This window comes from Lepidothrix coronata, unplaced genomic scaffold (genome assembly GCF_001604755.1).
Source record: "Lepidothrix coronata isolate B3197 unplaced genomic scaffold, Lepidothrix_coronata-1.0 Scaffold9, whole genome shotgun sequence".
NCBI classification, from domain to species: Eukaryota; Metazoa; Chordata; class Aves; order Passeriformes; family Pipridae; genus Lepidothrix; species Lepidothrix coronata.
This window is the reverse complement of record NW_016690189.1, coordinates 1,507,328-1,528,424: the sequence shown is the minus strand read 5'-3', so window position 1 is coordinate 1,528,424 and position 21,097 is coordinate 1,507,328. Positions and strand designations below refer to the sequence as shown.

At 35.8% G+C, this 21,097-nt stretch overlaps 1 protein-coding gene across 1 annotated transcript in view; it reads right to left on the bottom strand.

The window, feature by feature from the left end:
* Positions 1-21,097, bottom strand: part of NAV3 (neuron navigator 3) — a 253,471-nt gene that overhangs the window by 67,340 nt on the left and 165,034 nt on the right. The gene's annotated exons all lie outside the window — the stretch shown is intronic.

Genomic DNA, 21,097 nt, shown 5'->3' with positions numbered 1-21,097 from the left:
CTTACAGAAATGTCATTAACAACTTTCACAAAAGCCTTGCTTTTGTATGGAAGGGAGGTTGATCTGTGTTACTCAGACCTTTCTCTACAGAATTGCTTCTCTATGGCATTACATTTTGACCTTTACCTCATTGCCACATACAGCAGTATACTCCCAGTTTTGCTACATCACCTGTTAATCTTTTTTTGGATTATTCTCAGGCCAAAAGTTTGAAAAAAAATCACCTCATCACTTGCAGCGAGATTCATCTCCTATAGTTTTAACTATATAAAAATTAGGTATCTTATTTAACCTATTTAGACGTCCTCTCTAACCAGTATAAAAAGCAGGCTCCTCTAGGAGGTAATTCATCCTGACTTCAAATGTCTCAGGTTTGTGAGATAAACTGTCCACTGAAGGTGTCCCTTTATGTCTTTTCCTCTCCTAGAGAGAGTCGATAAAGCCTCTTCTAGACATATAACTTCTAGAAAGACAAAGCTAGGTGTTTATACATGCTGTTAAAGTGCAAAACACAATAGAACGCATAATATCCTTGCTGTAGCCTACATCATGAGCTGCTTTTTAGAAAAAAAATTAAAATCCAATCCCACAGTCAAATTAAAGCTCACTACTATTACTACTAATCATTCAGAGCAAACAAGGAAAATATCTTGAATCCTTATTTTACATTTGGGGTTTTGGGAGATAGCAGCAGTGACAGTGAACTGCATGGCACAAAATGTGTGCTGATGCACTAGAAGGTTCAGTGCACTAGTCCTGTATCACAGCAACTGCAGTAAGCATTACCTTCCTTTAGCAAAAGGTAGAAAATCACATTAGTAAGCAAGCTCAGTGACAAGATAAACATATTTCAGAGGGCAAGAGTTTATTATAGTGCTGCACTTTCCACCATTGAGTACAACGACTAGAAATAAATATGTCTTCTGCTACATTTACAGGTAATAAACACACAAGTGATTTAGTAATGAAATTGTAATATCATACACTATAGGCTGTCCACATTCATCCAAGAACCATCTCTGAAGCACTAGTCTTTTATGCTTTCTGTATTTTCCAGTCTAATATGATACATAATTTCATTGATGTTAAAAAGTCATTATTCAAATGCTCTGTGCTACGTGAGAATATACCTTTAGAATAGTATTAAGACTGAGAACATTAAAGATGGATAAAAACATAATGATATTAAATATGATTACATTTTAGAAAAGATAATATTCTCTCATCAAAAGATACATTTAAAAAAAAATCATAAGGCAGATCCAAAATGAGATATACCAGGTACTTTCAGAAACAACATGACCTTTTAATGTATGACATTCATGTCAACTAATATTTGACCATGAGTTTTCTGAGTCTACCTAAGATCCTAGGGACCAAGATCAGCATTTCATCCTGTTTCTCCATATATGTTTGTTATTCTATTCTATTTCAATTTTTGGTACTTAATCTTGTGCTCCTGCTTCTCTGTAAGAAGATTCACATTTTCTAAAGTCTAAACAGTTCAGCTGATTCATGAAATATAACTATATTCTTTACACCTGAAGTTTTCAGGCAAAAATTACTATAATCATGTTTCCTTTCTATCATGGTTTCTCTGGTGTTTCACATTCATCACACCTCACTCATCAGTGGATTATTAGTGGGTTCTGGGAATACTCATGGCCATGTTGTAAGATATACAAAAGATTATTTTAACACCTCCACTTCTGACCTTTCAGAGTCATCACTATATTTGTCTGGATTTTTTTTCTCTTATGATAGATTCTCAAGAAGTTTTCTAAATTTGGGGGCTTTCATACACCAAAATTTTTGCTAATACTCAGTATACCTGTAAAAACCAGGAATATCCAAACCCTCTTTCCTTCTGGAATATTTCTAAGGACTATTAGAGAAACTGATTCCAACTTGAATTAATGCTTTCTAGCAGCCTTTTGAAAAGACATAGTAAAAATTGAAAACTCCAGCAGAACAGAGCAGCCACCCTTTTGGCAATGAAAATTGTTGTTTGTACTTATTTTAGAGCATTGTCCAGAGTTGTTTTAACTTGCTTATGCAGCTAAATTTTTTATCTTTCAGTTCTCACTGTTTCTACACTTACAGACCTCTTTCCCAAGTCTAGACAGTATCAGACAAGTAAATAGTTATTTTTTGGATAATGAAAATGTCTTATTTACAATTTGGAAAAAAATCTTAGTGATTCATATTAATTTATTCTTTAAACTGGCAAATACATGACAAAAATATCTGATAAAATTAAATGTGCATCACTTTGAGATTGAATACCCATTCTTGGGAGTCTGCAGCAAACTATAATTTTAGTTCTTGTTCCTCCTAACTCTTAACAAAACAATATTCATTGTCAAACTGTACCTAAGGGACTTAATATAGGCTTTTAATATACTGGCTAAGATTCATCTTTCATTTTTATTTTATCTTCCATTTACTTTTCTCTTTTTCACACATCTTAGATAGTCTAGGGCAGGTTTGGTTAGTACTGTTGCCTATTAATGCCTGACACCACTTTGCTTTTAAAAAACACATTTTAGCTACTTACAGCTTTAGCAAAATCTGCTTTTCTTTTTGTTTGGTGTCAGTCTTGTGGTTGATTTGTTTAAAAGAAAATGTCAGTAAATGCTGTTCAGCTTTCTGGGAGACTGAGGCTAAGAGAAAACTGCCTTGTTTTGACAAGTCCTGGCAACCTTTTCATTCAGAAACTTCCGAATACCAAGAAGATCTAGAGAAGAACTTTGATATTCAGCAAGCCATAATCTGCACATTAAGAATATGCAGTTTGCTATTTCTAAGAGAAATTGTCTTAAATCTGGATAATTCATAATTCTCTTCAAAATCACTGCTTGCATATGCCTGAGATTTTTTTCTCAGCAGCTCAGCTCATTCTGCTGTGCCTGGGTTCAAATCAGCAAACAGAGAACAGAGTCCAGTAGCCACTACTCTCACTGTGAATATAATATAACACCACAGGTTTTGATAACACAACCACATAGTATTTTTTCTCTAGAAACACTTCATTAATTTAGTACTTGTAAGAGGTCTGCTTTAGGGATGAATCTGAATTTTGCATTAAAGCAAGATGCCTTCTGTCATTTTTCAAAGAAGTTGTAAGTTCTGTTAGAAAAGGAACTATATTGAAGCCCCTAGTGTACCAAACTTCCTGCAACCTGTAAGATATTAGGTGACTGCTTTAACATTTTTTAATAAGTTGGACACCAATAAAGAGCTTCTAGTTTCCTTTAGAGCTTAGCATTTGACTTGTAAAGATATAATGCATAGAAATGTGCTTTGAACCTACAGTTAGCTGCAGTGATATCTTAAAATTTATGTTACCATCAATTCAAATTGCACATCAAAACCCAGCAGCTCTTTTTTGGCCTTAATATTCTTGTACCTCAGCTTTACATCTCTAAAATGGACACAATAAATGAGTTTGAAAAAAAGATTCTGTGGATATTCAGACAATGCACTAGAAAGCATCTTAAATGCAAAAAATTTCAAATGGCAGATGATAAATAAAATGAGTGGCTATTATTATGATAAAAATAACAAGGAATACACAAAATGCCAAATTAACTGCATTAAAACTGAGTACTCTCAATCTACACATTATAAAAAATAATGTTGTCGAGCAGCAATGATTGTCCAAAGATGATTGTCCAAAAATATATATGCACAAGAAATCTAACTTAAGGTTACAGAGGTCACCCTTTTGTTACTTCTGAGTGCTTCTGCAACCTCATTAAATTCTGTTCACACAGAACCTGAGCAGGGAAGCTGTACAGCAATAGGAATGTTCCTCTACCTTGGGAGCTAGAACAAGTGTGCCCAACCATGTGATAGGTATCAAAGAGCGGCTTCTCTCCCATACCCTGGTTAGATTGATGATCACTGTCCTACAGCCTTCATCCGGAAACACACCTCATGCTCTCTGACTTTGCCCAGTAATAATACTTCTGTTGGAGAAGACTTCCACATTGTCCATAATCAGGAAGGTGGCTATGAATATTGTACACATCCTAGAGCTCCACAAATTGCTCCAAATGCTTCAAGCAAAGTTTTGACTCCTTGATCATGTCAAATACTCCATAAAGTTGAGAATTGCAGAACTTGCTATCTACATAGTTGGTTAGTTTCCACTGACACTCTTTGTCTCACTTTCATTAGTGTGTGCTTGTACTGAAAAGATCTCATAATAATCCTCTCATTGACCTCCCTACTACATAGTTGTTCTGGAAATAGCAAGGTGTCTGAAATCAAAATATCCAGTACTTAACGTCAGTATGTAAAGCTGAACAAAGATTATAAACACATTCCAACAAGTATTCCCTCAAACAGAAAGATAAGTTGCATTCAGCTGTGCCCATGTCTCTTAGAGCCTATGGATGTCATCTAACAATTTTTCACAGAAACAGTAGAGGTATGAGAAACACCAGCAATTTCTTTGATTAGTATAACCTCCTTCCATGGTTTCCAAATAAGACGTAAGTATACTAGTCTACTGCAGTGGCTAGGACTGGGATGCCCTCAGTTACCCTGGATACTTATTTAAATTACCCTACAGTGCACTAAAAATACAAAATCCCTAAATTTAACCACCTGTGAGGTGAATGGTTACCTGGAGTGTAACACAATTTGTGTCAGTGATGTGAAAGGCATTTACATTAAATAGGAGTGAGGAAATCAAATGCTGGCATTTAATCACCTAGGCAGTTAACAAACAAAGGCAGGTACATCCAAAGCATAAGCAGGAAAGACTGAAGAGACAACAGCAAAGTAAAGGACTTAAACTATATGCCCACAGTAGAAAGCTTGAACTTAGTACGCCTTTACTTACTATATTCATACAAGTTAAACCCTGCAAATGGAAGATGGAACTCCTGGACCATCAGTCAGTGCTTAAGCTAGTTCTACACACATAATATCCATAAAACAGAGAACACACTGCAAAATCAGCCTCCACAACACACTCCATGGAGGTGGACATTGCTTCTCTACTGCACGCCAGTAAAGTGAATATTAACATGCATCCCAGGCTGCTCATGAACTCTCCTCTCTAACACCCATATTTCAGGTCATGTCTCAGGAGAGTAAGGCAGAATTCAGCCTAATATAAAGACTTTATAGTTACTCCTCTAATTGACTTTTGAGAACTGAAATGATCTCTTAGCTTATTAAGATGAAAAGATGAGAAAATAATTGGACGGTTTTACTTAAAGCAACTCCTCACTAACTGAGTTGCCAATATATCAGCTGGCAAAGTTTCTCCTTCAAAGTTCAATTCCACATAAATTAATCCTTTTTAAATCTTCTACTGTGATCTCAGCTGCTCATTATTCATGAAACAGCCACACTGACCCTTCACGGGTAGATTCAAGATGGCACAGAGTTCATAAAATCAATACTTTGCTTCATTCCACAGACTGTGAGAGCCAAAACCTAGGTCCTGAATCAAACCAGAAACTTGCAGGAGCTTTAAATTTCATTATAGCTATTCTATGCTCATAGTTAAATGAAAACATAGCCAGTTCAACTCCTACTTCACCCCTTTTTCCTCAGCAAGTGTAATGCATTACCTGTCATACCCAAACAAGGCAACCTTTGAAGCATTAATCTTGAATTAATTTGAAGATAGAAAATCATGATAGATAGAAAATCATGATAGAAAATCATGCACATTTCAAAATGGATGCACTCAGCATATTCTAAGGAAAATTGTTTACAATTAAAAAGAATAGAAATGCATTTATGCATCTGCTTTCATGTAGTATCACTTTGGAAGGATTTTTTATTTCATGTTGGAAATCTTTTTATAAGATGATCCAATTAGAAAATTATATCCTACTACAGAAATTACTGCTAGCCCAAGAGCACAATTAAGGCAAAATGCATTTTTGCAAGGTCAGTGAATTTCCATATTCTTCCAAGCTTTAAGAAATAATTTAGTTCTAGTGCCTGCAAGGATAAAAAAATGAACTGATGGAAGATTTACATGCCTTGAGATAATTATACATACCTTGTAAAACTGCACACCCTTACCTCAGGATCTGAATAAGAACCCCTTCTGGTTTCCACTTATTTATGAATACAACACTTAATCTGACATGATAGGGGCAGCAGAAAGTCATTAACTAGCTCTAAATTCATAATAGAATGTATCAACAATTTTGCAAAATGGAATTTAGGTAAGTGTTATTTGAATAAAACTATAAATATCCAACAAGGAAGATATTTTATTTCTGTAAAGTACAGGGGTTTTTTTACATGAGGCAGACACACAGTATCTATATTTAATTATGTATTAAGCAGTCCATGGGCTAAAACAAGATGTAAGGAAGTAATTCCATCAAGAGCTGTTGACAATATCATAACAAGCCAAGGGAGAAAATCTTTTGGAGGAATTATCTTCCTGCTGCTGTTTGTTAAATTTTCTACACACTGGATCCAAGAGATGCTTAAATTTTTCAAATGCAGACTCAGACAAGTTAATTAAAATCAGTTGAATGGACCAAATACGAACTGACAATGCAGTTCTTCAGAAGATAAAAAGCAATATAAAGCCTTATATATCTATAACACCTTGTTACCTCATCATTTTAAGAAGTAAAAATTTCATTCTTCACTTTGTATATGGCCAATTCACATCCCCAAAAGTGAAAACAGAAATGAGATCCCACAAGCATTAAGAAATATCTCATGATATCCACATTTGTATTTGAAGGAAATTAATATTGAAACCAGCACCATAAACACCCTGAGATAAGCAGAATTTGCCATTCACTTTTGCAAACTGCCAGTCAAGAGCTTCAGCTGTGAGGGAGGTATTGAAATATCAGATCTTTTTACTCAACCTTGTCTCTACAGTATATTAAGAAACCAAATAAATCCTCCTGATAAGTGTTCAGAGGAGAACTATTCCCAGTAATTATTTGCCTGATGTCAAAATCCTGATTTACTGGTAGCGTCCTCTGTTGTGTACTGTCTCTCATGCTTAAGAATATTTGTTGCCAGAACTACTGTCCCATTTTTGCTTATGTGCAGAAGCAGATATTTATCTTTCCTACTTGCAACTGATCAAACTCAATCTGAAAAAAACAGTGTACATGACTATGTTAGCAGAATGATAAGTAAGACTGTCTTCATTCTGCTCATTATACTCATCCTATAAACATCCATGAAATAGCAAGATTTAAATCCAGAAGTTTTACACAGCTTTGCTGTTGTGGTAAAGCAAGGTTTGGAGTTGGTTTTGTCTTTGAGCGATATTTGTTACCCCATACTGTCATTTGCTTAAGATGAAAAGATGTGGTAGGCAAAGACTAAACCAAAATTATTATATTTAATTTGTAATTTCACTTGGTTTTTTTTTAATCATCTTTTACAATTGTAGGCTGAAAGTAAAAACACAGGATGGGACACCTCCTATCCTTGTCTTCCGGTGCAGCACTCCATGATAACCTTACTACAACATGGCATAACATGGACCCAGGGCTGGCAGCCTTGCACTGCCTTCCAAGGAGCAAGAAGAGGATGCCGGGTGTGGGACACCCCCCTGAACTCATGAGCGCTGTCAGAAACGCAGTGCCTCTGGAAGTGTATGATGAGTTTAATCTGGGAAGTGACTGGAAGCAATGGGCCTCCTCCCGCATACCCTTGTACAAAGTATTTTTTCCGTGTAGGTCTCAAGATGAGGTGCTGGTTTGTCGAGTTTAGCAGTAAGTTGTGACTGTGGGAAAAGGTGCTAGTTCAATGCCTAAATGGTTTCTTAATAAAAATCTTCCCCTTGAAACTCTTTGAAAGCTTGATCCACACAAATATTTTCAGATAACAAGCTAAGCCTTTTACCTGAAGCCTAATAGGATTACTTGCTTGTAGTCAACAACGCGACAACAACCTGTCTGGTAAAGGACAAGTTAAGCAGAACACAAAGCTGTTTCTTCTCTTGTTTTGTTTGCCCGGATTGTCTCTCACACATCTTGCTTCTCTCCCAGATTTTGCTGAGTAAAGACCCAGGTCTTTCCTGCTTTAGTAGAAAGTAGGAAGGGACTTTGTCCTGCCTGTACATGACCTGATTTTTAGCATCATTTAGTAAGGACTAAAGGCTTCAATACTCATCCTGTCTGTGCATCTGCCCTTCAGGGTCTTACTCATCACTACTGCCTGTGTAAAACTGGCTGATTTAAATAAAACTTCTCAGAAAACTTAAAGCACAAAAAATCATATTCCATAACTCTCAAGCAAATACACAGTCATATAAACACAGGGGTAAAGCAGAAGGATCTCTGAGAGGAAATGTGCAATATGAATTAAATATATCAGACATTCAAGACTCTCTAAATAAAATCAGATTGCTTAAAAAAAAGCAAAAAAAAGTTTAATGCAGTTTAGGCATATCTTTATTCTCTGTTCATGGAACATTTTTATTCAAGCTTGAGATTTGGAGATTTTATGATTTTAAATTCCTTCTAGCCTTTTCACCCATGAAGGTCAGGTTGTTGAGTTTAGAAAACACGGATTTCAGAACCAAACTTATTTGCAGAGACTATGCAAGCACTTATTTGATATTTGATATTTTTTTATAATTCCTCAAATGTTTAACATTTTCTTGCTCTACATTACAGAGCTAACTTGGTGATTAGATTATTGACATTATAAATTCTGTTTGAAGGTTTTAATGTTATCTTTAATCCTAACCTGTGCCAGACTTTTGCAGCAAATCTAAATGCTATTCATTTGCACCTTATGTTACATTGCTACTTTTCACATGGTCATTAACAGCAATCATTGATAGTAATGGTAATTTAATTGTGCTCAGAGATCCCAACTGTCACTGATGCCAGAAATTTTCAAACATATTTGTTATTCCATATGCCAGTGGTACCAATCTTTGTTGGTCCCAAAATCTCTTAAAAAGTCACTGTACCATGTGTTTATCATCTTGCCAATGATGGTAGGAGCTCACTTATGGAACTATTACTTGAGGTTTCAACCTAATTCTTACACAACTTTTAGAAGTCTGGAGAAGAGAGGTGTTGTAGGAGTAAGTTGTAGGCATGATAATTGCTCAAGTTTCTGGACTATGAGAGGGCAAACTATGATGGAGCTATGAGGATATAAAGCTAGCTGGAAATTTTCAAATAAAATATATTTGACAATATATTAATTTTTTAAATAGAAAACGAAATATCTTGCAATATTAAAAAATAATGATTTGCTCAAAAACTGGAATAACTTAGGAACTAAATTTTAAATTTCAGTCGACCTATACTTACATTGTCATATTAAAATCAGAAATAACTTTCTAGCATTGAGAAAAAAGGTGTAATAGTACACTATAAATGTTCTTTTTTGTATCTTAATTTTCAGATGTTTCTATTTAATTTATTTGACATTTCAAATCATTGTGGAAAACTCTACTTAATACTGATCAAAACTACCTTTTTCTAAATTGAAGCATCTTCAATGAAATATTATACCATATGCTAGTCGTATGAAAAAATGTATATATAATAAAATAATAAAGGATAACATAAAATGGAAACAAAATTTTAAAAGATCATTTCTTTTTTCTTAAGTACAATAAATTCAAATTTCTCTTGTGACAAACTAAAAAAAAAAATTCACTCATAATTTATTGCAAAACCATAGCCAAAATATGAGAAATTCCTGTCAAAAGGAATGACATATTTTGATCAAATCTGTAAAGATATGCAATGAAAAACAATAACTAATTTTTATGTATCCTAAACTTTTTGTTATTCTTCCTAGTCCAGTGACAGATGTTTCCTGGAGGTATTGGTACCCTCTGTTTTGTAAACAGCTTTCTTCAAAAAAAGAAAAACATAAAGTCTTTAGAAAGTTGTAGTCTGTCTGCTGGGTAACAGAATAGTTCCCTTGGCTGTTTTTAGCTCAAATTTCAGAGAAACAGTACATTGAAAGCACCCCTATCAGCTGAAAATGTGGCAGCACTAATGTATCTCACTATGAGTTCTCTCTTTCCAGTGGATGAAAGTACTGAAATTGCCAGATTGACCAAAAGAGAAAAATGGTGCTCATGGATCCAAGAAACCTTGACACAGCTTGTCGGTGTGGTGTGGATGGCAGCTTTTAAAAAGGGGACCCATTTCAGCCTGTAAGCATCTTCAGTAGGAGAAAAACAATGCCTGGTCTCCCTGCAGGAAAATAAATAACTGCCTGAGTGGATTTACTCCCCTAACATATCAGAATCTATCAAGAGTTTCAGGAATTTAGTTCTGGCCATTTGTCATGGGTTCTGGGTGACTGGGAAGCACACTGAGGTCAACACCAAGAATTTTGTGCTAGGATCAAAGAGGAAGGGGTGAACTCCAGTGACGAAAGCCCTCTGGTTGGTCCTCCCCAGCCTACCATGCAAATGTGCATGAGGAATGGCAGCAGCAGACACAGAAAGTAGGGGAGAAGGAGACTTTGGCACTTGAAGTGCCTTGTCCATCTGCTAAGGCATAGGGGCCAGTCCCACTGCATCCCGATGGAGACACAGTTACCTGCCAGGCATCAGGGGCAGAATCTTCCCAGGGAGTTCACTTTGCTGCATAGAATACCTCATCTTAGAGCCAGTTTAAACATCTCTCCAAAATGATGATCACATGGGGCTTGCAAGCAAGATACATTTTAAGTGCAACTTATCCTTGAAACTGTGTGAATTTTTAATTAACCTTAGTAATATAAAAAGTAAGCTTGATATTTATTGATATTTATTTTTACCACCCAGAAAACCCCAACCCCAGATGAGCTATAGAAGTGGGGAAGTGAATCTAAAATTATCAAGAAAAAAAAGAAAGAATGTATCCATACTGCTTTCAATTCAGTTTTTCTACAGGAAAAAAAAAAACAAAACACCATAATGGATAGGCATTAAGCCTGTAGTTCAGCTGGAAAGAGAAAAGAAGGGGCTAGAAACCTCTTTACCACCTGCTAAAAGAACTGAGAACTAAAATTCTCATCTGCAATGTTACAGAAAGCATTAGGTTGCAAGAAGGGCAACAAAAAACTGGACAGCAAAAGATTGTGGAAATAGGATGGATTGCAGTGGAGAGGGATACCAAGCACAAATCCTGCATAAAAAAAAGGGTGGATGTCACCTACAAAGGTCAGAGCTCTAGACATTATGCAGGGAGTAGAGAGTTTAGACAACTGAATTGCTGCATTGTCTCTACCCTAGACACATACACCAGACAAAGGGCACTACAGCAGCAGCATAGGGCCTGCAGCAAAAATCCTCATCTGCAATTCTAGCAAAGTATGCCTTTACATTATTCAAGTATTTTGTGTACTTACTTTTTACTTGAAATTGCCCTGTTCTCTCTCACTAAACCTAAAATTCAGATAAAACTTTGCTCTCTGACAGACCACAAAAATTATCAGAAACAGAAGAAATTAAAGGGCAGAGGGTCTTGCAATAGTGAGAAGAGGATGTGGTAGGCTGAAAATTTGAGTGTAAATTTACCTCTGAAAGTTCCCAGCACATACAATATGGAGTAGTACTGATCCTAGCTCTTCTACAAATAATTAATGCTTATAATAGGTACAGCTCTCTTCCTTATAAAAAGTCTTCATTTCCAGATCTAATGCACCCAAAATTTCATTTTCAGGAAAGGTACAGGGTTACTGGCATAAATACAAATCACAAAATGTCCTAAAATGGTTTTGAAGAACTAAAATTGGAGTAAAGGAATAGTACCTTATATTGAGTAACAATCAAGATTATTGTGCCAAAACATAACAGATAGGACCAACTATGAGAGAAGCAACCTTTTATGTAGGTATAAAGTTGCAAAGAAATTAATGAAGACTACCGTTTTCCTTTGGAGCAGCACAGAAGAAACTTCTGCAAAAAACATTATTCCCTTTTCTTGACTATGTTGCTTCAGTCATTGCAAAGGCAAAGGAGCAGCAGTATCTCAGAGGGAATTCTTCGTTTGCCTTGCTACCTTTTGAGGCTTTTTCCAAAGGAGGAGAACACCAGAGAGGTCAGAGGACCTCTGACCTTGCTTCACTTTTTACTAACTCACTGTGATAATAAGGATGCTTGCTCTCTTACCCTTCATTCAAATCTCTGATTTTCAGTTGACATCTCTAACACTGCCTCACATCTAACAGAAATTCATGTAAACTTCATGTTGTATTCAAATAACACCATTCTAATGTTCTGATCGTGAGATACTTAAATAAAGATTATTGTTATAAATGTGATAGTTACATGAGTTAAAGATTCACTATTAATAACTACATTAAAAATGTTTATTATAAAGACTATATACACACTGTTTGAAAGAAAGTGACCATAGGGTACTCTGTGTTCAGCAGTGAAGAACTGCGTGTGGTCTTCCCCTCCCTTGGTATTACTTCTCTTTCCCTGCTGAGGTACCTGACACATGTACTTAAGCACACACTAGTTTTTTGCTCGTATTAATTCTCCAGAAATTAAGGTATTGAGCCAAATGTCACTGTAATTAATGCTGGTGAAGAGTAAAAACAGGAGTCCCAAACCAAAGCTGAAGTCGGAAGCCAGCTACAGTCATCTGCAAACCTACTTGTCCATGACTTGGCCAGCTCTTGGAAGGTGCTCCCACATATAGAAAAGAGAATCTGTTTGTTACAGATAATTACAGAAAATATCACAGGATTCCTTCTTATGACAAACAGGAAGACTCTAATGGATTTTCATTCACTTATTCAAGCTTTTTCTTCAAAAAATTGTAACTTTGACTTCTCCCTCCTCTTATTAAAATATGTCTATGAGTCAGGAATCGTCTGCCTGTAACACAGCAAAGTCCAGGAGTCTCCCAAGACTGACATGGTACTCAACTTCCACTTTTTTTGCTGTAACATTGCTATTAAAAGTATTTAGCAGAGTTGAACATGACAAGCTGCTCGTTCAGGCCTCTGGTACTCAAATCTGTCAAATGTGATGGCTTACACTTGGGCATGCTGGAGTGTGCAACCTTGGAAAATAAACAAGCAATTGAGGGCTCTCTTGTAGATTGTGCAGCATGTGAGTCCATCTCATTATATTTTTCTTTCTTTCCAGTATTAAAATAGTCTGTCAGTAGAAGTCAAGATACTTATTTGTTAAAAAAACCCCAAACAACTGACATCTACTGATATTCGATTCTCTGTTTATTATTCCTTTGTCTTATAAAGTAGTTCAGTTTAGGTTTTTCTAACAATTTTTTTCCTTTTTGTTTGCTTGGTTTTTATGGTGCATAAACTTCTATCAGAGTTTGTCTGAAGGAAACATTCATTATTTTATTTATAGTTTTATTACTGAAAGTAATTTCTTTTAAAATCCCTTACTTGGGACACTCACAAAAGCAGAAGTCTCCTGGGGAAAAAAATGAAACAAACTGAGCTATAAACCAGCTTGACAAATTTAAATTAAATTGAAAAGTGACATTGAAAACAATGAAATATATTTCATAAAGCAGCCCATAATTAAATACCTGATCCTAGCTAGCCTTTTAAAGGGAATTAGAAATTCATAAAGATAATGCAAAGATACATTTTTTTTATATTAGAGTTTAAAAAAAGCAACCCTCTATGTTCTAAAGTAAAAGTGATCCCTAAACATCCTTTCCCTAGTATTAGCATTTTCCTAGGACTTTCCCTTAGAGAAATGACATTTCTTTTGTTATTAAACCATAACATAGAGGATTTTCAGCACTTACTTCTGAGTGACTCAAAACACAAATTTCTTGATATTATGTAATATCAATTTTTCTTTATGACATGTAGGATTTGGGTAGAGATCAAAATTCTCACCTGTAGACATCTAAACGGTCACACTTAAGCAGTTAAGGACACCATCAAATGGCCTGATTTTCCCAGCTATTGCACACCCTTCAATCTGTTGAGAGACAGTCTGCCTAAAATTATAGCAATTAATGGATCTGAGAAGGGAAAGCAGGAAGGTCTATTGCTTCTTTGTTTCCATCTGTTACAGATTAATTTCCCATGTTAAATTATCTGAATTAATTTCTTGGCCTTTTTTTATTTTTAAATTTTGAAGGGGGAGGAGTTGGTTTACTCCTGAGTACTAAACCTTCATCTATTATACACTCCTGCTTTTTATTTCTCCGAAATCAATGAACTTTACAAATACTGAGGAAAATTTAATGAGAAACTGCTAGAATGCCCTGTTTAATGCTGCTTGAAAAGATTCTTCCATTTCAAAGTTAATAATTTCTAAGTCAGGTTCTGAACGCACAGTACGTCAAACTTGACAGCTTTTCTCAAAGAAAGGTTGTGCTTGATGATTGTTTTAGGAGAGCAAGATCTGATGAATATTCATGTTCCAAAACTAAATTCACTACCTCACAGATCTTCAAACTAGCCATTTGGTTTCCTCTGCATTTTGTAATATGTCCTAAGAGAGAGACTGGGTGACAAACAAGTAGAAACACTACATTACCTTTTCAAAATTACATCTTCTCTCTGCAATTTCATTAAAATCAGTGGAAATTTGTGACGTGTCTTTTAACAGGTTACCCTCCACACTGAAGTCTAGCTTTTGGTACTGGGAAGGAACATCTATTGTGATCTGCAATTGCTCTCCTAACAATGAGAAAATTACTTTTACATTTCAGTGTATGGCATTATAACTGGAGTGTACAGAGCCAGTAAAAACCCCAAAATCTGAACCCTCTGAATGACTGAAAAGAGAACATAGCATGGAGTTGGTGTAAGAAAAAATGTATCCCAAATGAAGAAACCTAGTATAGTATTGAAAAAAATTAGTCATCTTAAGTGAGACCAGACCATCAGTTCATCAAATTCAGACAGTACCCTTCATCCCACTATGTTTGAGGCTTGGTAACCCAGCTACCAGTAAATACAAATCAAAAACTGGCAAATACTTCTTATTTCTTATAATTCAGGTGTCATTTTGCAAAATTCCACTTTCTCTTGCACTGCTGAGTTCTTACTGTTTATGTAGACTTCAATGTACAGTCCAGTAAGTTCACAGCACGCAGCACTGTGAAAGACTAGTCTTTGAAATGGTGTGACACTTCAGGGTGAGCTGCTGAGCCATCGTTTTTCTAGCAAGTCATATTTCAAAGCCAATATTACCTTGTGCAACTGAGAAATTGCCTCCTAAGGCCACTATATGCTACACTGTTCCATGAATCTGTAGAGAACCTACACCTCAATGACTAATCATGCAAAATAATGAGATCTTCAGTTACTCCCATTTAAATGGGACATAAAAGTTATTAGGATTCAACATGACTTCTCAGCAAGAAATAGATAAGAGTAGAATACTTTATGCAACTTTAAAAATAAATTAAAAACCTAAAGGAGCTTTCCATAGCTTAAAAACCTCTGTCAGTAGAAAAAGATCTTTTACTTTCCCTTGCTCATCCAGCAGTTCTATGCTTGCTCAAGATGTTCTATTTGGAAACATCACAAACAAATAATATTGGGAGCAGGGAGAAGAAAGAACTGACAGTCCCATCGACATGACAGCTGCCTGGCAGGGGTGATTAGAAGCCAGGGCCGGTGTTGGTAGGCAAAGATAAGCAGGAGACAATAACCAAATCCTACTTATACCTGCCAATGTCTCATTTACTCAAGCCCAAAGGTCTTTTTGTAGGCTAGTTGTGACCTCACCTCCCCCAGTGACAACCCTCCCTTGTGTACTGCAGCAGTGACCTTTTCCTATGGGGCTCAGCAGCACTAATCCACCCTGTCAGCCATCCCAGGAACCACTTCTATCTTTAACCTTCATACAAAACGTTAGGCATTGTGGTAAGCAGAATTAGCAGCTGCTGTCAGAATCAAATCATTAAGGCCAAATGAGTTCATCGACATTGTTGTCACTACAATGAATAACCTAATCTCAACTGCTGTAAAAAATATTGATTAAAAGAAAAGATTTTAAAGAAATGGTTGCAGTTATTTCCAAGAAAGTGCCTGCAGAGAAATGGAACCTGAAAACAGCATTCTGAAAAAATATCTATTTTCTTCTAATTTGAATTATTTAACCTAACTTCATTGTCACTTTTTCCCAATCAGTTTACTGTGAATTGCTTTAATTTAATTTGTTAATCAGATATTTGATTGATGAAAAGAACTTTGAAATGGCTAAATCTGATTTTGGTTTACCATTTTGTCTAGCAAAATGCTTATTACGACCTGCTCTGGGGGTTAGCATTCAATAGGTGTGCACACACTTCTGTAATACCACAAAGTGGGTCAGGAGATTCCTCTCCTTGATTAGACAGGGAGCTCTTTCTGAGTCCTACATAGAAGGTCTGGGAGGCCTCTGTTATTTTATAGCAGAAATCAATATCAGTGAGATGGGGTATTGAAAGCTTTATGAAATAGCTTTTTCGAAAAATCTATAGGAAATGCAAGGGAGTAGCACTACAGAAAAGCAGGAATATGCCTGGCATGTTCTGTTTCATCACATCTTGGCTGTTTGCAAATATAGCATGGTCTTCTTCACATGTGAGGATTATATAAACAATATATGCTTGAATATATTGCATAAAGCATCAGGATTACTAAACAATGAATTCTTGATTCCCTGTGTCTTGTATTCCTATAGTGTGGTTCTTCATTTAACTTTTCAAATTAACTGATACTGTCTCTCTGCCTTCAAGAATTCACTGAGCATCATTTAAAAGTGTTTCCCTGATTTCCTTTCAAAATGCCAGGATGTTTTTGACCAGATATATCAGATTATACAGTTATCATGGAACATTTCTCTCTGCTGTCATTACTAAGTGCTAATCATATCTTCATAACCAACTGCTCCTTTACAGAAAATCAGTGGAATACTTTATCAAAATGCACACAAACATTACTGTCTGATAAAAACCTCTTTTCTAATTCATTATTAGTAAGATTACAAAATCTATTACTTTTCTTAGTCATTGTGATCTTTATATTATTGTTTTTATTGATCTCAGACTATAGTCTTGTTTCCTTTGACTCCTGACTCTAATACTATTTTACTTTGGTTTTTTGCCTTTTGTGTTCTGTCTTCTTTTCTGATTCCTGTCTTGTAGATATTTCTTTAAATTTCCTGCCTTCTACTATTTAATGCTATTTTTTTATTTTAGTATTTTATTTTACTGCATTAGAGAAAATCTATATAAAAACCCAACGGAGTGAGAAGAGGCAGTTTAAAAAGATGCTCTGGGCAGACCATGACATTATTACTATGGGAAATAGAATACTCAAGTGGGAACAGACAGCCAAATGTCATTATTTAGCAACAGTGCAGAATTAGACTAGATCAAAAAAAATGGGGCTTTTCAATCTCTAATTTCTCAGCCCAACTATCTCAATACAAAATACCCTCAATTAAATTTTTCATGAACAGTTACATTACATCTATTTTAAGCATGCTATTTCAAGAAACAGTTCTGGTGAAAAAAAACCAACCCTCAATACTCTGACAGAAGAGTATGGTTGAATCGTTAAGGAATAACTTTAGGGGATGTCCTTGACTGAATTTGAACAATGGCTGTAAAGTTACTTTAGTAGGAGTTGTTTTGGGTGATTTTTACTAATAGTTACCATAAAATAAAAAATACTCAAATATTTGGTTGAATATGTTGCCTGCACACTGCAGCAATGTGTAACTAACGTGCATGCCCCAGAAAGTTTATAATTTCCATAGCACTTAGGACACAACAGGATGAAAAAACAGTCAGGGTAAGCATAGAAGTGTCGGTAGTGATCAGATGCAAAACTGAGTAAAACTGAGCAAAGAAGATGATGAAAAAGTCAGACAGAAGCTGTTAGCCTAATCAATAACATGAGAAGTAAAGAGCAGATTTATCACAGTTAATAAGAAGAATACATTCTCCCAATGCAGAAATAAAGCATGGGTAATGTATGGATGCTTTTGAGGAAAAAAATGGTTATTAGGCTTTTGGAAACTTAACTCCGGAGGATTAAAAGGCTGGATAGCCAGTCTACAAACCAGTAGACTTAGTACTTCAATTTTGAAGACAAAATAGCCTTTTTCTTCTGTTTCCCTAATTTCAAAATAAGGAAAATACTCAGCACTGGGATGTTTGGCGTATCAGTGAATGTTTGCAAATACAGACAAAAATATAAAATATTAAATACTGGATACTTCCTAAGACTGGTGATGACAGTGTGATAACAGAATATTTCCTCGGTAACAAAAGAAAAATATCAGTACATGTTTATTGAGCATTTCTACTTCTGACATATACAGTAAGAGATAATGTAAATTAGGTCTAATATACAGCATCTTGCTGTCAAGTGAAAATCAGTAAATAATTAGCAGGTCTGAATGACACTGTCAGGGCATATTCTTAATTATCTAGTTTATAAGACTGTAAGAAGCACAATAGCTTCTGGAACCTAATGTATCTTTGCAAAATTCTTTGATGAATAATTTTACTCTATCCATAAATACTAGTAGAATATTTTTACTGCCTTTTTCTCTCCTTGGCTCAAAGAGTCATTATTTATCTGTTACCTTCCCGAGATAAGTCTTATGTTTTAACCTTTGAAAGCTAAAAACTTATCATGCTGTGTCATTGCCAACCACTTAAGGTCACACTCTCTTAGCTTTAAACTCCCACCAGTTTGCTAGGTGTATTCAAAGTCAACCAGCTTTAGGCAAAGAGCCTACACACAGATGGTGACAGCATGAAGAGGCAGCACAGCTTGTGAGCACCACTTCTTCCTCCAGTATGAACATGCTCACACACTCTACACGTACCAAGACAGACACTGACTTATGCGCGCGTACATGAGTACGTGCTCACTCCACATGGATAAACAGCTGCAGGAAGGACACATGTAGGCATAGAACAGTGAGCTTCCCCGTGAATTGGTTTGGAAAGACAAGTTTAGCCTACCCTGGCATTTCACAACAGTCCCATGGCAATATGCTGATATAGGTATAAAGTGCCAATTGGTGACTTACTGTGATAGGCTTTCTGCAAAACAGAAAAGTAACATGTTGAGTTTCTTCAAATCTTCTGTGGTTTAGGGGTGGACATGGTAAAGAAAAAAGCTACATTTTTGTCTACTGCAAAGGTGCCTACTACAAAAAGCATACCCATTTCTTCAGTCAGTCTAGTGCAAAAGAAACGGTCCATGTAGATTTACTGTACTATGACCATTTAAAAACAGTAAGTGACTGTTATTAACCCAGGAACTTCAGACCTTTGCCCTGATTGCCTGTTCAATTAGAGCTTACTATTTAGTTTCGGTTTTTGGTGTTTTTAGGTTGGTTGGTTTTTTCAAGGTAAAGCAATTAAATCCAGGCAGCTTGAAACAGAGCATACTTACTTAATAATGATTTGACGATTCCATCAATTCTGTTTCACGTTTGCTAAAAGTATGGGCTGAAACATGGCTGTAACTTTATAATTTGTATTAGGTAAAACAAGGAAGATTAGGTAGAGGCAAAGAGAACCTATGTTGTAGTAATTTTTCTGCTTTGTCCTCTAATTCTTTTATTAGAAGATCCTCTAATTATTAAAGCCCTTAAACACATGCACATAATACAAAGAGTCTAGCTGAAACCCAGAGCATGTTCACCCTTTTCCAAAAATACCACAAAACATATGTTATTTTGTCTGAGAAAGCAAAGCAGACTCTGTATTTAAATTGTACAAGTCGCAATATACATCCAAAATGGCTGATTGCTGCCAGGAAGGTCTACGATTTAGTTGGAACCTACCAATGTTTGATATTAAAAATTAAATAACTTTTAGGCTTAGAACTTGAATGACAAAGTCTATGACACAACAAACTTTTGCTGAGAAGATAATGAGATGCCTGGCAAGGTGCATTTATAGCATTTAATGTACCAGGATCACAGTCAGGGAGATAAGACAAGCTGCTTTAATAAATCACTGCCAAATGGCAGCCAATCATCCTGGATCTCAACCCGGTATCCTGAAGCTCTCTCTTCTCCCATAAATATCATCTTGAGTTAAAGCCAGAAAAGACAAAAAAAGCAGGGCTACTGCTTGGCTGTGAACACACAGAAGAATAACAACCCCAAGCCCAAACCAAAACAAATTTTAAAAATCCTCTATCAGCTAGAAAGCTTCAGAAAGACATACCAATATAGCACATCTCTTGTAACCCATTAATTAATCCAGTTAGACTCCCAAGGTTCAGAGGTGAGTCACTAACATAAAGCGGAAAACGGCCACAAATGGCTTCACTATATAGGGGCGGGGGGAGGAAACCCAAACCAAAACCTCCTTATTACAAAGAAATAGTTTTCCCACTTCCTACATTAATAGATGTAACTAATATTTGAGTTGGAGAGCAGACTAGCAAGTGAGAGATGAAATAAAAATATAGCTTCAGACAGCAGAAACATTTGAAGTCTGTTGTAATTAATTAAGTCCCTGCCAACTTGAGAAATTTGTCCTCCTCTCACACTTCAGATTTCTTGATTGTTGTGTTTGTTACCACCCACTTTGCAAATCTGAAATAATGTCTTTGAATGTTCCACATCAGCAGCAGTATGTCAAAGGCTTCTTTCCAAATTGAATACTGACAACAGCCTTTTGATGTTTTTTCTCATTCCTGACTACTGTTCCTCTCTCCCAAAGTCCAGTTAGTACTCATTACACAATTGCACCAGAATGAACTCAGGTTTGCTGAGATAGTAAAAGACGTTAAAAGAAAAGCTGGAAAAAGACTGAACTATTGAAAATTGGTACATTGGACAAACATATGAGACCACAAGACCAGACCTGAAAAGGAATGGCAATCATATTCATAAATATAAATGGACAGCAAAAGTAGGTTCTCATATTTACTGAAGTGACAGAGAGGGATAGACAAAATAGTTAAATTTCAAAATGGAGCCAGCACTGTGGTACAATTTCACCATCAAAAACGCTGTGGTGATAAATTTAAAAGAGCGGATTACGGTGGGAAAGGCTTATAGATAATTACTGAGTAACTAATCAAATATCTATTAACAAGAATCAGAGTTTATTTTGAATTATAGTCTATCCTAGAAACGTGCAACTACAGGAAAGAACTTAGCATATTTTTCTTTGGTCAAAAAAACCAAACAAAC